This window comes from Lithobates pipiens, unplaced genomic scaffold, assembly GCF_037356315.1.
Source record: "Lithobates pipiens isolate NorthernLeopardFrog02 unplaced genomic scaffold, aLitPip1_a1.2 Scaffold_30, whole genome shotgun sequence".
In the NCBI taxonomy this organism is placed as follows: Eukaryota; Metazoa; Chordata; class Amphibia; order Anura; family Ranidae; genus Lithobates; species Lithobates pipiens.
Genome location: NW_027507791.1, coordinates 70466735 through 70484559, shown reverse-complemented (window position 1 = coordinate 70484559; position 17825 = coordinate 70466735). Strand labels below are relative to the sequence as shown.

At 44.1% G+C, this 17825-nt stretch overlaps 1 protein-coding gene across 4 annotated transcripts in view; it reads left to right on the top strand.

Annotated features, from left to right (window-relative positions):
• The window catches only part of DAAM1 (dishevelled associated activator of morphogenesis 1), a 295770-nt gene that overhangs the window by 23981 nt on the left and 253964 nt on the right, over window positions 1-17825 (top strand). The gene's annotated exons all lie outside the window — the stretch shown is intronic.

The following is a 17825-nucleotide window of genomic DNA, read 5'->3' as shown; positions in this document are numbered from 1 at the left end:
TAGGATTCTTGTTGAATAAGAAACTATTTTACCATTAATTCACCAATTTTGTGGTTGACCTGGGGCCAGTTCACACCATATGCATTGGTGCTGCGCTGGGCAGTATTGCTTGCTTCTGCGGTGTGCAGAAGTCCACCGGATCACACTATGCTGAGCCCAATGGAACGCAATGAGATGTCAGTTTGAGACATTTCAATAAAGTATGCAAACCCCACCCTAGCAGTACAGACTCTCCAATCCATGCTCCTTTACCATCTGATTTGTTATGGATTGTGGCTACTATGTATAGGGAAGCATATGACCTTGCCCATGTGACAGTGCTTGGACTTGTGTAGCCAATAGCCAGGCCTGAACACTGTTCAGGTAAGCTTTGATATTTGCCTCCTGTATTGGGGAGGCGGCTTGGGTGGGTGAGCAGATCCTCCTGGGGTTTGGGGCAGCTATACAGTGATGCTGTCACTCTACCCTGAATAGGCAAATTTTAAAATGACTAAAATATGCAATTTGTCCATTGCATATTTCACTCATTCTAAATGTGCCTTCAAATCTCTCTAAGCCTGGTTTCACACCATTGCTAACACCCATCACATGCTTTGCAGTCCCATTCATTTTGACTGGCACCCCAGTAGATTTCTGTAATTCATCAAGGTGCATTTGCAGGTTTACTTTCAAAGCCAAGACCCCTTTCACACTGCACCGCCCATGGCGGTGGTAAAACGCCACTATTTTTAGCGTTTTTACCGTCGGATTTGCGCCACATTTCGGCCGCTATCGGGACGCGTTTTAATCCCCGCTATCGGCTGATAAAGGGTTAAAACCACCCGCAATGCACCACAATAGCGACATTTTGCCATCTGTATAGCCATGCTGTCCCATTGATTTCAATGGGAAGCAGCGGTGGAGGAGCGGTAAACACACTGCTCCAAAGAAACTGCTGGCAGGACTTTTCCTGACATCCTGGAGATGGACAATGGATTGCAGGCGCTATTTTTGATTCTATAGTGCCTGCAAAATTCCCTTTGGTGTGAAAGGGGTCTTAAAGTGGAAGTAAAGCCGGCTCCTCCCTCCTCCCTCCCTCCTCCTCCCTCCTCCTCCCTCCTCTTCCTCCTCCCTCCTCTTCCTCCTCCCTCCTCTTCTTCCTCCCTCTTCTTCCTCTTCTTCCTCTTCTTCCTTCCTCCTCCCTCTAAGGCTTACCTGTAGGTCCAGTGAATATCTCCTAGACTTGCATTGTTTAGGAGATATTCCCACTGTATGCACTCTGAAGGAACTGCATACCCGTGCCATCCCTTCAGAGCCCTGTGCCGTGGTGCGAGACTCCTGTGCGCATGCACGTGAGTGATGTCATTGTGATGTTGCCAATCAGACGGCCAGGGGATGTGAACCTGGAAACCCTGTTAGCGGTGACGGCATGCCGCCGGAGGGCTTAATTCTAAGGTAAATATTTCATAATGTGCTAGTTAGAAGCTGACTACCTACCATGCACAGCTGCACCAGATTTTGAATTGTAAAAGATACAAAGAAATAAGGCACAGGAATCATAGCATTGCAATGATTACAGTATTTTTGTTAGTTCTGGTGCTTTTAAAGGCGAAGTTTTAGATATGATTTTCATAGCATTGTTACATTGGTCCAAAATCGACCAGTAGAAGTATGCATATCTCCTACCTGCGCAAACCCTATGTAAGCTGCAAATGTCTGTGGTAGCCAACGCTACTGCAGTTATAGCAACCGCCTTCCTGGTTTGGTGTTGAACGGCTGCCCTTCTGCATAGTAACCACAGGAGTCAGCATTGCCCCATTCAGAGAAAGTGTGTCCCCCCCAATGATTATAAGATGTTCTCTGGTTGGACAGGATGGAGACGGTGGGGGGTAGTTACTTCCTAATATTCACCTTATCCGGTCAAATAAAGCCTTATGTGTTTTTTCAGTGAATTCAAGGTGCTCTTTGATTGGACAAGGTGAAGGTTGTGACGTCACCAATCCTCCTTTCCACCTTGCCCAACCAGAGTATGCCTTGTATTCATGGCGGCAATGCCAAGAGGACTGCCTGTGCTTACTATGCAGGACAGACAATCGGCACAGGCCTGGAAAACTGTTATCACTGTGGCAGCAACTGATTTTCAGCTGACTGGGTTGTGATATGCATACTTACATTGGTTCAAGCTAGACCACTGTATGTATATATGCTATGAAAATCATACCTAAACATCAGCTTTATTGCAACACACATTGCTCAAAATAATGTGCATTTTCAGGCGTACATTAGCACAACATAGTCAAGTGTGCACAATGTTCTTAGCCGGAGCCTGTACAGATAGCCAATGCCCTTTAAATCACAATGAAAAGACGACATTGCATTTGTAGATGTTCTGCGGTGAGCTGCTGCTATAGATCGCCCTTTACCTCGTCACCATTCTGTCTCCACTGAGTTTCTCTCATCTGCTGTCTTCAGTGTTCTTCTACATCGGCTGCATATAAAGAGTCATCTGAGTTCATCATTACTCCCCCGCTGGTGACATTCTCGTCCTCGGAGATGGTTCGATGCATAGAATCGTCCCCGACACATCGCCAAGTAGAAAGTGATTGGCTATTGTTTTTCCCTAAGCTCCCCAAGGTGTATGTGTATACAGCGCCAACGTGACCTGCTTGTTAACGATGTCTGCGTAGACTGAGGAGGTAACGCATGTCCTGGGTTTTAATCGAAGCGCTTGAAAAGTCTTAGTGAAACACAATTGCTTATGAATAGTCTGGCCAATTCTGGTTATTTTTTTTTTCAATATTTATAAACTTGTATGAAGTACCAATGAAGGATAATAATTTGCTTTAATCCGCTTCAATGCGTCATAAGCCAATGATTTACTGCCGTTTGGGGGGGGGGTCAAATTGCTTAGCGTGCCTAAAGCCTAATTAAACATTCTGCCTTTATTACTGTAATGCAACCAGGCTTTATATACAGTAATAAGTATGCTTCCTTTTTATTTTATTTTTTATTTTTTTGGTGTGCTGCAGCAAGAGCTAAAATACTTTTTTGCTCACAGCGTGCTGGGGGGTCGGACCTCTGCTCCATACACATCTGTGGTCCTGGTCTCCAGTGGTCTGACATGCCCCTGCACAGTGCATTATATTAATAAACTCAGGCTTTCACTCATTCATAGCACATAACACTGCAGTGCGTTGTGATAAGGCTTGTGCGCTTGCCTTTTGTTGTCTATAGTGTGTGTGTGTGTGTGTGTGTGTGTATATATGTGTATGTATATATATGTGTATGTATGTGTGTATATGTATGTGTGTATATGTGTATGTGTATGTGTGTATATATATATATATATATATATATATATATATATATGTATATGTGTGTGTATATATATATATATATATATATATATATGTATGTATGTATGTATGTATGTATGTATGTATGTATGTATGTATGTATGTATGTATGTATGTATGTATGTATGTATGTATATATATATATATATACACATACACACACACACACACACACACACACACACACACACGTTATTTTTTAAAACTGTTCTGTAATACATATGAGCTACAACTCCCTGCGGCTCGGGGCACAGCAGGGGTCCAGTCCATCCCTGTTCAGTTTCAGTTCTGAATTGGGTCTGGAAATGGAGCCATAGATGCACAGGACCCTTCTGCTGTACACTCCGCAGCTGCCCCGGGGATTTGAGAGCCGGTCACACTCCTGTCATGCGAATTGGATACAGGAAACCTAGTTGGTTACCAGATTTGCACACATTGCAAGAGGGATTTTGGTGCAGTCTTCTTTATAAATCATCTCTGAATCCTTGATTTTTTTGGCTGTCGCTTGGTTCAGCTCCCCCTATACATTTTCTGTAGGATTAAGGTCTGGAGACTGGCTAGGCCATGCAGTCATCTTTTTAAAGCGGAGTACAAAAAAATGTAAAAGTCAGCAGCTACAAATACTGCAGCTGCTGACTTTTAAAATAAGAACACTTTCCTGTCCAGGGCACCCGTGATGTCCTCACCCGAAGCCAACCCGTCCCTCAGCTCCTTGTGAAGGTGCTAGCGTTGCTAGTAAGAGAGTCAGAAAGTGAAGTCTTGCGACTTCCCAGCCTGGTTCCCTACTGTGCATGCGAGAGTCGTACTGCCTTTGCCTCTGAGTAGTCCCTGCTGCCTTCTGAGACCTGTATGTCTCCCAGAAGACAGCGGGGGGATGGGGGAGGGGCCAGACATGGCGTAGATCGCCACGGATACTGCAGCAATCTTTCACTGGAAGTGGGAGCAATATCTGTATTAGACAGGTATCTGCTGCTCCTGTCCCCTTGAGAGGCGCCAAATGTGACACCAGAGGGGGGGAAGGAATCTGGACAGTGGAAGTTCCATCTTTGGGTGGAACTCCGCTTTAATGTGCTTCTTCTTGAGCCACTCCTTTGTTGCATTGGTGGTATGTTTTGGGTCACTGTCATGCTGGAAGACCCATCTTCAGTGTTCTGGCTGAGAGAAGAAGGTTCTCATCCAAGATTTTACAATACATGACCCCATCCAATTGTCCCCTCAATGCAGCAAATTCAACCTGTACCTTTTTTTTTTTTTTTTTTTTTTTAGCAGAGAAACGGCCCCAAGACATAATGTTTCCACCTCCGTGCTTTACTGTAGGGATGGTGTTCTTGGGGGGTAATAGTCAGCATTTTTTTTCCTCCAAACACGGAGAATCAAGTTAATGCCAAAGAGCTCAATTTTGGTCTCGTCTGACCACAGCACTTTCTCTCAATCCTTCTCTGAATCATTTAGATGTTCATTGACAAACTTCAGATGGGCCTGTACAGGCGCCTTCTTGAGGAGGGGGACCTTTTGGGCTCTGCAGGATTTCAATCCATGGCGGTGTATTGTGTTGCCAATTGTTTTTTTTGGTGACTGTGGTCCCAACTGCTTTTAGATCATTCACAAGCTCCCCCTGTGTCTTTCTGGGCTGATCCCTCACTTTACTCATGATCATCCTTACCCCATGAGGTGAAATCATGCATGGAGCTCCAGCCGAGGGTGAGTGATGGTTATTTTGTATTTCTTCCATTTGTAAATAATCGCTCCAGCAGTTGTCTCCTTCTCACCAAACTTTTTGCTGATGGACTTGTAGTCCAATACAGCCTTGTGCAGGTCTACAATCTTGTCCCTGAAGTCCTTTGACAGCTCTTTGGTCTTACCCATGATCGTGAGGTTTGAATGGAAGAGATTCTGTGGACAGGTGTCTTTTTTTTTTTTTTTTTTTTTTTTTTTTAATACACTTAAGGAGTTGTCGTTAGGAGCACCTTCTTAAATTGGAAGAACTAATCTGTGTACCACATGTACACATACTGTATCCAGTCTGTGAGAGACAGAATTATTGTTCATTGGTAGGGTATCAAGTACCTAATTAACTTACTGAACTGCAACTCCATGTATGACATTTGTATTGTGGTGTGTGTTTTTTTTTTTTTTTTCTTTTCTTTTCTGGATTTTTGTTTGGTATTCTACCGCTATCCATTTTAAAATACACCTATGATAGACCCTTCATTTTTTTTTTTGTAAGTGGGTAAACTTACAAAATCTGCAGGGGATCAAAAGACTATTTTCCCCACTGTATCATCATACTCTTTGTGACCAGTCCTTAGCTGCATATTTCTCAGGCCAGTTTTTTATTTTATTTTTTATTTTTAACATCTCAGTGCAACTTGTAGGCTCCATTGGGTGAGCATGTGACGTGGTTACCACGTAGGGCAGCAATTGAGGGTGACAGTAGGGCTGGGGAAACAATCTATTTAAATCTTGAATCGAGTTGAGAGGTCAAATCGATTCAAAATTTCAGCAAATCCAATTTTTTTAGATTTTTATTTATTTTTATTTTTTTTCACCAGGACCGGCGCTGACACCGCGCCGGTCCTGAGGTGCTGCGGGCAGGAGTTTTTAGGCAAGGCTTCGGCCTAGTCCATGAGGTCGGATTCCCCGTTTAAGGCTGAAACCGCAGCCTTGCCTAAACTCCTGCCCGCAGCTTGTTGGGACCAGCGCAGTGTCCATCAAAAAATAAGGCATTCCCTGTGCTCGTTTATGGTGGAGGAAAGAATTAGCTTATGGTGCTAAAGCCAAGACTGTCCGATCTGGTAATTGTAGTGAGTGTGACTTCCTAGGAGCTGAGAATTGTTGATCACTAATTATCACGCCTCACACCTCAGACCCAGAGCAGGTCTGGAGAACACTGGCAAAGCAGAAGAGATGCAAGGAAAGAAATTACAAGAAACGAGAACAGCACTGAAAAAAAACCTATTCTGCTCTATCTCCTCCTGAGGCATAGCATAGGACATGCTATTTTGAACATTTGAGAGGATTTAGTCTGACAAGTCTGCTGCTTCTGAGGACTGCTTCTCTGTGATACCTCCTGACCAATTGGACCATCTTTCATCCTGATCTGGGGCCCAGATGTGGAGGTCCCATGCATTGGTGTTTACACCACTTACCTTGTTGACTCATTGAGCATATGCCCATTTAAGCCGCCTTACTCCGGTAAGCCTCCTCACCAACCGGTGATGGTTTCATCGTCTAAACTCCAACACCAATGGCACATGGAATCCCCTTTCTAGCTATATAATTTTTTTATTTTTTATCCATGAACTGTAGTATTCATGGTTTAAAAACTTCTATATGATGCAACACAGACTTTAGTTTGGGTGTGAATTTCACATCACATTTCACTGTTATTTAATTTTGTAGTCATTTCGCATTATAGACTAGTGTGTGTGTGTGTATATATATATATATATAATATTAATTTTTGAGCGCTGCACAAAAAAAGCATTGTGGATGCATTTGGAAGTCATCTGCGTTCCTTTTGAGGCCTGATTACCACAACGTTTTGTCTACAACGTATCTTTCTGGTGGTAGTGGTCCAGGTATGGATACTCCTACTATAGGTACATAGGAACTTTGCTTGCAAGGAAGATTCATGCCTGTCTGAGCATATTTTTCTACTTCAAAGTGTCACAGAGCTTTCTCAGTCCTCATATCATGCCTCTTACATACAACAAAGATTAGTACTGGCATCAGTTGGTTTATTTTTTCATAGCTAGATTGGTCCAGCTTGGATCAATGTAACTATGTATAATACCATACATAACTGATCCCTCTGGAAGCTGTAAATAACTGTAGTTACACATTGATATTCAGTAATCTTGGAGCTGAAAGAGAAAAATCTGATGGTTCTAAATTAAAACTAAAAATATATTCTAACCCCCTTCCTGGTTCTACTAACAAGACTTGATTTCATGGCAGTATTTCTACTGGAGAGGTTCAACCACACTTTCTGTCCTAGTGACACATCAGGAATTCTTAGTAAGGATGAGTTTTGGTTTGGTCCGAACCTAGGTCTAGATTGAACCTGGCAAGCAATAGTGACTGTTTACATCTCCATTGCTTGTTTGTAGTATCCACAGACTTGTGAATGTTACATGTTTCCCTATAGTCTAGGTTGAAGGTAATCATAGACCTAAAACGCCAACTAGAATTCCTACTGCTGCACGTTTTTTGTACAGAAACATGGCATAACGATGCACACTGGTGAGTGTGGCCTGTGCGGAAAATCAATTTTGGACAATTGATTTTTCTTCCTCCTACTTTAAAGTAGAACTAAAGGCAAAACCTCCTTTTTTTATTTATATATTTTTATGATAGAGTTAAGGAGTGATGTTTTTATTGCCATCTGTGTCCTATGGGGGAAATTTCTCTTAATGTCCTGTCCCATAGCCAGGACAAGAGTAAACCCTTCCAAGGTGAGGGACTTCCCTGGTTGTCTCCAATTAAAAATTTCCCGTTCTGGTGACACAATTGGCTATTTTCTTACTATTTAATTCTTGGTGATAAAAGTAAAGAAGACAAATCGAGCAAATTAAGAGGCGAGTCTCCCCAATGGGCTTAGACGACAATAAAACCCTGATGAATGTTTGAATTAGTCTACACACTCCACAAAAAACTAAATGAAAACATAAAATATTCTCCACAGTTATATAGCATGTGCAATTGTGCACAATAAATCTATTCCCGACAAAAATTATTTTATCGCAGTGTCCCTATAACTTTCAAAAAGTGTCCCATTTTAAATCATCAGCAAAAAATCAAAAAAGATCTTCTGTGCTTATGTCAATCAATTGATCCTGTGCCTTGTATACTACTGTGAGGAACTTCTCAACTCTCGTACACAAAAGTACTTCACCATGTGTGATTTGGGGTACACTCACCAGATCAACATGGCCATAAAGACCAATGAAGCCTTAGTGTTTATGCCAACTGGAAAAAGATGGGATAAATGCTCCATCCAATGTATGTTCATAAAGCCCAAAAAAAAAAAAAATCATAATAGATTGATTATGCAGTACATTTATTTAAAATCCAAATTATAAAACACATCCAGTTTATTACGCTTAGATTTATTAGTGCCCAGACCGGCCCCAACTCAATCAGTCTGTGTGTGTTAATAGGATGCTGCCCCGCTGTTCTCTACAGAGAATCGGAATGCGATCCACCCTACCTGGATATGACATCACCTCAATGTATTTCACAGATATGGCGTCATCAGGAAATTCCAGGACTTCACCTGAAAGTCACTTAAAGGGGCAGCTGCCACATAACTCACAATTTATTTACTTTTTTTTAAACTGTTTTCAAAGTCATTGCAACGTTAGGTTGCACCGCTATGAACGGGTGCCATTGAAATGAATGGCCTGTGACTTTTCGTGAGACTTTATGTTCAAAGTCGCATGACAAGTTGCATTCATGGGAACTGAGCCTCTCCACTCTATCCAAAACAAAAAAGTTTTTTTCTTTTTAGTTATACTTTAGAAATAAATCATGTGCTTTGTCTTTGCAGGACAAGGCAAAGGGGTTGCTCCCACCCCAGTAAAACATAATTGCTTCCTTTTTTGCTCCTTCCAGTATTCTATAAAACCACTGGGAGCAATGGTACTTGGTACTTCTGTGTATGGATGCATGGGACAGTGCAAGCAATTGTCTCAGCACAATCACATTAGGTACTAAGGGACTTGGGCTTCTACAAGGTTTCTTCTCTTTGGCCAAAGAGATAGCTGGGGTAATGAGCAAAGCACAAGTTCACGGTAAAGCTTGTCATGGATGAACAAATCCTACGAGATGTTGTTTGTCTTAGTTTGATAATTGCTTTAAAGCCAGCCACACAGGAGTAGACGATCAGATTTTATAGAAAGATCTGTCCTTCAAAACAACTGTTAGTAGCAGTTTACTTTTAGCATGTCTAAAACGAGATGCAAGATAAAGTAATGTTGTACATATTGTGGATTGATTCGAGAGTGTACACTTGTATCAAAGGTTTGAAACAGTTTCTCCAAATATGCCAAGGCTGTATTTATTCTGGTAAACAGCTGGCAGTGCTTTGATTGACCTAGCATAACTTTAATAATCCAAAGTGCATACTGTCCCTTCAGTTCTGTCCCTCCCGTTCTTCCTTCTTAGGGAGGATCAGCACAACAGTGTGTTTGGAATGTGCAGATCTCTATTTTTTGTCTTCTTTCCTGTGTGGTATCGCATATAAAATGTACTTGCTTACCATGGTGTGTGTGTTGAGCAGCAAGTATCAAATCTTAGTCGATGAGGCATCTTTGGTATTTGCTGGGAAATCTTGGCAAGGCCGAGTTTTGAAATTCATACTTTTCTAAGCAAGATCTGTGCTGTCAGATGGTTGGTAGGTGTCAAATATTCACGATCCTTACCTTTTTTATTCATCAGTTTCCCGCAATGAATCAACTAATGAATAAAGACTTTAATCATCAGTTTATTATTTGGGGAATTTAAAAAACTGTACAAATATAATAAAATATTTCAGTCATATTGATTTACAGACTTTATTTTACAAATAAACATGAATTTATATGTAAACCCTCACCCGTAAAACAACCCAGTCAGATTAAAACAGAAATTAAAGGCAAAACATATTTCTTTTCGTACATCATGGGACACAGAGCACCATAGTTATCACTATGTGGCTATATAGGCACCTTCAGGTGCTGGACACTGGTATACCCAATACAGGAAGTTGCCTCCCTATATAACCCCTCCTATACTGCGAGCACCTCTGTTTTTTTTCGCCAGTGTCTAAGGTGTTGGTCAAAAGTGAAGATGTGCTCTGAGGAGCTCCAGGAGGGATCCATGCTGGATTTAAATAGCCTCCACAGACCGGATCCATCCAAAGTGCCACTGAGGCCAAGTGGTACCTGCGCCTCGTATATGAAGCATGAGGTTTTGCCTGCAACGCCTCTTTGCAGGTCTGCACCATGGGACCCAGGGCCTTTTGGTCATGCTCACATTACCTAAAGTTTTTTTTTTTGTGTGGGGTGTTATACAGGTCCAAGGGAGTGGAACCCCTATAAAGGGACCCATTGCTTGAAGGTTTGCTAAACGCAGCCCGCCGGGATCGATGAAGTTTGGATCTGTCTGACTTCAGCAGTATCCTGCGGCGAGGATAAAGTAAGAGATGAAGCCTAGGAACTGTAAAAAATCAACCTATGCGTTTTCTTCCATGAGTAAAATGTTGTCATGCCTTAAAGTCTCAACTAGAGGGAGTAAATGCACATACTTAGTACGTTGCTGCCCAGTGTCTCAGCTAACGGCACGTGTGTGTGTGTGTGTGATCTCAGCAAGCCAGGGGGCTGTCTCTTTAAAGCGGTTTTAAACCATTGGATGGTGTGTGTGTTTGTTTGTGTGTTTGTTTGTGTGTTTGTTTGTGTGTTTGTTTGTGTGTTTGTTTGTGTGTTTGTTTGTGTGTTTGTTTGTGTGTTTGTTTTTTTTTGTTTTTTTCTTACCTGCAAGGTAAAGCCATAATGTGCTAGTATGCATACTAGCACATTACATGAAACCTACCTAAAAACAAAGTATTCCTGCAATGCAACGTCATGGCTAGATGCCACTTTCATCTTCACCCGTCTTGCTTCCGGTTTCGTGGACTCTGGTTCTGTGACTGGCCAGAGCCGTGATGACATCACTGCCATGAACGTTTGCGCGCAGGAGCAGCCGTTCACGCACAGGGTTCTGAAGAACGGCACATTCCTTCAGAGTGCATGCGTCAGTGATGTTACTGGTTGCATGCACAAAACGTCCCACGTTTAGGAGATATTTATACTTATGGGTAAGCCTTATTGGCTTACCTATAGGTAAAATTTAATGTTGGAAGTTTACTTCTTCTAAAGCTGGACTTCAGGCAAATCTAAAAACCTCATAACAATGCAGGTCTATAATCGTTGATAGCAGAAGAGAGCAGTGTGTCAGAGAGTTAGAGCCGGTTCACACAGGGGCAACACGATTTCCAGCACGACTTTTGGAGGCAACTTGGACACGACTTGAGTATGAATAACAGCGCGATTTACAACACGACTTGGGGTGACTTGCAACACAACTTTAAGTCGCCCCAGGCCAGGCGACTTTGGCCGTGGCCAATCGGAGAATAATCAGCTCTCGAGGGGGAACTCCACACCAAATTTTAAATAAAACAGCATCCAAGTGCATACCAGGCCCTTAGGTCTGATATGGATTTTAATGGGAACCCCCCTATGCCGGGCTGGTCAGGAAAGGGGGTGGGGTGAAGCGAGCGCCCCCCCCCTCCTGAACCGCACCAGGCCGCATGCCCCCAACATGGGGGAGGGGTGGATGCTTTGGGGAAGGGGGGCTCCCCCCACCCCAAAGCACCTTGTCCCAATTTTGATGAGGACAAGGGCCTCTTCCCAACAACCTTGGCCATTGGTTGTCTGGGTCTGAAGGCGGGGGGCTTATCGAAATCCAGGAGCCCCCTTTTAATAAGGGGGCCCCCAGATCCCGGCACCCCACCCTATGTGAATATGGGGTCTTCTTCCGACTTCTCCGATCTGTTCGGCCTCTTCTCCCGCTCTCTGGCGTCGTCTCCCACTCTGATTCTTCTGCGGGCTCCTCTGCTATCTTCTTCCAGCTCTTTTACTAGCGGAGGAGCCCGGTGTCCTGCGTCCTCCTTCTCTCTTCCTTCTTCCGATGTTGACATGACACTCTCTTCCGCTGTAATGGCTTATGCGACGTGCGACGACTTATATAGGTATGGGGTGTGGTCACCGGGTGATGACACACGGTGACCCCACCCCTTATGATGTCAAGTCCCAGCATGCCCCGGTACTTGAAGTCATAAGGGACGGGGTCACCGCGTGACCTCACCCGGTGACCACGCCCCATAACTAATATAAGTCGCCGCACACAAGCCATTACAATGAATGAATTACAGCGGAAGAGAGCGTTCTGTCAACATCGGAAGAAGAGGGAAGGAGGAGACCGGGCTCCTCCGCTAGTAAAAGAGCTGGAAGAAGATAGTGGAGGAGCTTGGAGAAGAACCGGAGAGCGGGAAAAGAGGCCGGACACGGGGAGAAGAGGCCGAACAGAGCGGAAAAGTCGGAAGAAGACCCCCGGAATCCCCGGAGCTGATTAATAAATTACTTTAAAAACGTGTTGTGTGTGGTTTTTGACACTTCCCCCCCCCCCCCCCCCCCCTCCCCCAGGTGAATAGGTAGGGGTATGTTGTACCCCATACTCGTTCACATAGGGTGTGGGGCCGGGATCTGTGGGCCCCCTTATTAAAGGGGGCTCCTGGATTCCGATAAGCCCCCCTCCTGCAGACCCCAAAACCAACAGCCAGGGTTGTCGGGAAGAGGCCCTTGTCCTCATCAACGTGGGGGGGGGGCACCCCTTTCCTGACTGGCCGGGCTGCGTGTCTGGTCTGGTATGGATTTTTGGCAGACCCCAAGGGCCTGGTATGCTCATGGAGGGGGAACCCATGCCGTTTTTTTTTATTTTTTTTATTATGATTATTTTTTTTTTTTTAAGTTGGCGTGGAGCTCCCCCTCGAGAGCTGATTATTCTGTGAGAGAGGCGACATTGTCGCTTCAATATAGATGGAGATCCGACTTGGAGGCGACTTCCTTTGAAATCAATGGGTACAAGTCGTCTAGAAGTCGGATTGAAGTAGTACAGGAACCTTTTCTGAAGTCTGAGCGACTGCTGTAGTGTACATTAAGACGGCTCCATTAATGAACATTGATTTTCTCAAAGGCGCGACTTGGGGCGACCTCAAGTCAGATCCCGAGTTGCTGCTGTGTGAACATGCTCTTAATCTCCTCAGTCTGTTGCTTCTTTCAATACCAAGTCACAGGAGGGGTGGCAAGGAGACCTATAAGTGTTGCTTAGATTCAGCAGAGAAAAATCAGGTCTACCAGACTGTGCTATGTTTGTGTGTTTGTGTGTGTGTGGTAAAGCTGTATACATCTAATGTACAAAAATACCGTTTATTGAGCAGATAAAACTTTGTGTGTGTGTGTGTGTGTTTTTTTTTTTTTTTTTTTCTTCTAATGCACTTTAACCACTTCAATACCAGGTGTGTGTGTGTGTGTGTGTCTCTGTCTCTGTAGACAGATTGGACACTTTTGACACTATTTTGGGACCATTGACATTTATACAATGATCAATGCTATAAATATGCACTGATTACTGTATAAATGTTACTGGCAGGGAATTAACACTAGGGGGCGATCAAGAGGGTTAAATGTGTTACCTAGGGAGTGATTCTAACTGTGAGGGGATGTGACTGGGGGAGGAGACTGATCGGAGACTGATCGGTGTTCCCATATCCAGTGTTCCCATATTCTAGGAACACACGATTGGTCTCCTCTTCTCTGACAGGACGTGGATCTGTACACGCATAGATCCACGTTCCTGCATTGTCATGAGCGATCGTGGGTGCCCGGTGGACATCGCGGCTGTCAGGTACACTCATCAGCTCCTCTGTGACCCCTGTACTCCCGGGAAGCTGAGGACGTCATATGACGCCCGCCCAGGATGGGAGATTTTTTTTGTTTTGTGTTTTTAATACTGCTTTTGGGTACTTTGCTCTGTAAACAGTTGTCTTTAAAAATAAAATGACCAAAGCCATATACATTTATAATGAAGAAATCTCTACTTATAAACTGTACATTCTTCCATGTGTGGGTTTTTTTTTTTTTTTTTTTTTTTTTTTTTTAATAGAGCTAAACACACATACGATTTCAGTATATGCACAGCACCATCATTATTCTTCAAATGCGCTTTGTGTAAATTTGCACTGTTTTAGTTGTGAATACAATAGTGCCTTGATGAATGTGTACACCCTTATATAATTTAATTTACAGCTGTCTACAGTACATTGACACTGGAATAAAAATGATTCATGTATATACATAAAATTCAGGGCAGACAAAGCAGCTGAAGGTAAGAGGATCTAGAGCATGCTATTATGACAGCTTAATTATATATTTTGCTTTTTCTTTCTTGTAGGAGAGACGGAAAGTCTGAATACCTGTTCTAGGCCTGACATAATGACAGGAACATCTTCTCTTCTCTTTTTTTTTTTTTTTGCGTCAACAGATACTTATGAGTGTAGGGCCAGCCTAAAATGACTGCACGTATATTTTAAGGGCAACCGAACAGCTAAATGCACAGAGCTGTTTTAGCTGCACAAAGATACCTACATAAAGCACATACTTTTATTATAAAATCCTCTCTCTGTAGTGTGTCCACAGACTTATTGCATATTGACGGTGACAGTTCATAAAGTGCATTGGCCTTAAAAATTCATACTCTGTATGAATCCGTAGGGTAGACATTACGAAATCGGGTTATTGGCTTTTATAAGGCTCCATTCACATTATTATGTTAGGGAAACATTGTGTGCATTACCGCAATAGGCGGCACAGTAAGCTATATGTAAGGTGCGATGCCATTCGTTCAGAGGTGCACCCCATTGCAACTTTCCGATGGAGGTGTGCCCCACCACAATGCAACGCACTAATATGTGTGGAGCTGTCCATAAAGGCTCGATATCTGCACCTTGAGGTGTAACCATCTCAATAATTTTGAACAGGCTACCCTACGCAGTGCATGTTAATGTCCGAAAAAAACATGTGCTTTGATGCGCTGCTCTGCAGCGGTTTTGAATCTATCCTAAAGAGCAAAGTACCTCATGCTTTCCATAAAAATAAAAGTTACTGCTCCTAAGCTCCCCGCCTAGATAATATGCTGCCTGGCTAGCAATCCTTAAAGTGGAAGGAAACCCATAGACTTCAAGAAAGTTACATTTCTCATTCGTTCGTTGACAAGACACAGCCTTCTTATTCAGAACCATAGGGTTATATCGCCTCTATTAGGAGTAGGACTAGGCAGAACAAAATACAAACAACTGGCTACGCCCATGGGCAATCCTCCACTCGGTATATAACCCTCTCCCTGCTCTAGGTATTCAGTTTTTTTTTTTTTCTACGGTCTCTAGTCCTGGGAATTTTTTTATTTTTATTTTTTTCGGTGAGATCTATAATAAACTACCGGGCTGGGCGACGGACTGGATACTTAGATCCAGAGGGTTACCCCAGTCTGGCCAGCGAGCGCGTTCAGACCTCAGCTAGGTCGGCTGCGACCCACTGGACAGGGGCTGGCTCTGCGAGTTAAATGTCTTGCGAGGTCGCATACGACCGGATCTCGGCCTGTGTCGCAGCATTCCTCGTGGCCGACAGCCCCCTCCACTTCGGTGGGGAGGAGGATCTGTCGGGGAGCGTTACCTGCGCACTTCGCTGGAGCAGTAAGTAGGGGGCCCCCGCCTCTCCTTCCCTGGAAGGGTGGGGGGCGTGGGTACTCCCTGGGGTGGTCGGTCCCTCTGGGGTTCTCCTCCATCTCCCCTCCCTCCTTTCCTTCCTGGGTGGGGCCCAAGCTTCTGGCCTAGGTGCTTTTGTGAACATGCTGCCCCCACCCTTGGGTTTGCTACTGGGGGGGGTATGCCATGGGCCCACCTGCTGCATTTTGGGGCCCAGGAGGTTAGTGATGGGGGGGTGGCCCCAGAATGGGCGGCGGAGGCTGCCATTGCCCGTTTTGGGGTCTGTGGGGCCATGCACTTGCGGCGTACAGCTAAAAATTTAGGTTGCAGCTTTGTGGCCTACTGTCCGGGTACCTGGTGGCAGGCCCTGAGGCTGGCTGCGGAGGCCGCCACACTGGCCGGGTACCACGTGCACGGCCCCTGGGGCGGCTGCAGAGGCTGTGTCGATCCTGTAATTTAGGCCGCGCCTTGCCGCCTACAGATGGATTGGTCCGGTCCCCCACTCGCAGCTGATGGCTGAAAATTTAGGCCGTGGCTCTTGCGCCCTGTTGGGCCATGGCTTCTGCAGCCTGCTGAGCCTGGTGGCCACCTACTGTGAAGGGCCTTGGTCTGTGCCCCTGTGAGGGGCCCCTGGGTATGTCTGTGAAAAGTGATTTATCGCTGACATCTGTTGCCCCTTTGAGGTGGAGATTGAGAGGTCACCATCCCACCTCTCCACTTCCTCCAAGAAGAGAACAACTTGTATTCACTGAATGGTAGCAGTGCTGAGCGAGCAAACCTCTAGGGCAGGGGGGTAGGGAACCTTGGCTCTCCAGTTTTTTTGAAACTACAAGTCCCATGAGACATTGCAAGACCCTAACAATCACAGGCATGACTCCTAGAGGCAGAGGCATGATGGGATTTATAGTTTCAAAACAGCTGGAGAGCCGAGGTTCCCTACCCCTGCTCTAGGGTTACTATGCAGAAGTCCAGCAGCTTGGCACTGGACCCTGAACACAGTTACTGCCATTGTAGTAGCAGTGACTACTACAATGATTTTCATATTTATCAGTGCTCTCCTTGATAATTCTGCAATCTTATTTTCTTTCAAAGAGGCTGGTACCATCTTTGTTCAGGTATTATGCAGGGTTTGGCATACTGACCACTGGTAGATTATATTGAGGCACACTCGCTGGACAGTGAAATTTGTAGTTGGAATGATTACGCCAGTAACTAAGAAAGTTTAAGCTCTGGTAACCTAGTGAAACAAAATCAGATGAGTGCACAGAATAAGCTTTTCTGGGTAATAATTGTAATAACAGAAATATTTTAGTTTCTGCTGTTAGGTAGGCAGGCGATTTTCATTTTAAAAATGTGCCTCATAGTACATGCTTTATTAAATGGGGCCAATTATGTTAAATTATGGAAGGAAAAAGAAAACCTAGTCTAGTCACTGTCTTATAGTAATTGAGTTAGAGACACCCGGGCACTTGGCATGTTCATGAAGGCAGCAACGAAAGCCTTCATATTTGAAAAGCTTGTGTGACCACGTAAATAAAGCTTTGGACCCTTTTGAAGAATCCTTGATTTGCTGATGACATTTATTCACTTCTTTTGGAATAGAATCCCTCAGGTATTTAAGGCTTTAGACAACTAAGCGGTTACAGTTACATCTTGTCCTCTGAAAATACTAGTTGCTTAGTTCTGCCATACTGACCCAGGAAAGTCTGTAGCCGATATCTGCATACTGGTTTTAGGCCAGTGACTCAAAGCACTAAAACAAATGTCAACAGGACAGCCTGGCAACCTGGATCTTTGAGAAGCGGGCAACTGTTGCAGCCTCAATGTTTTGCTTGTGAGCAGTTTAATGCTGACCACATGTCTAAAAGCCCAAGCACTTGCTCACGGTCATGTGAACCAAATGGGTCACAGTGGCCGATCTTCCCATTCTGAAAAGGTCGCATGAATAAGTGCCTAAGCCTGCAGAAAGGTGGTCAGCGCGAAGGGAGCAAAGTGCAGATTTACTGATAGATATCTATCTCTCTGTTAACATAGACCTATAAGTGGTAATTAAAACTACAGTATTATACGAGACTTTGTGGAATGGCGTCAAGTTGAAATATTTACTTTTTCCTGATTAAACCAAAAATGAAAATATTTCAACTTGACTC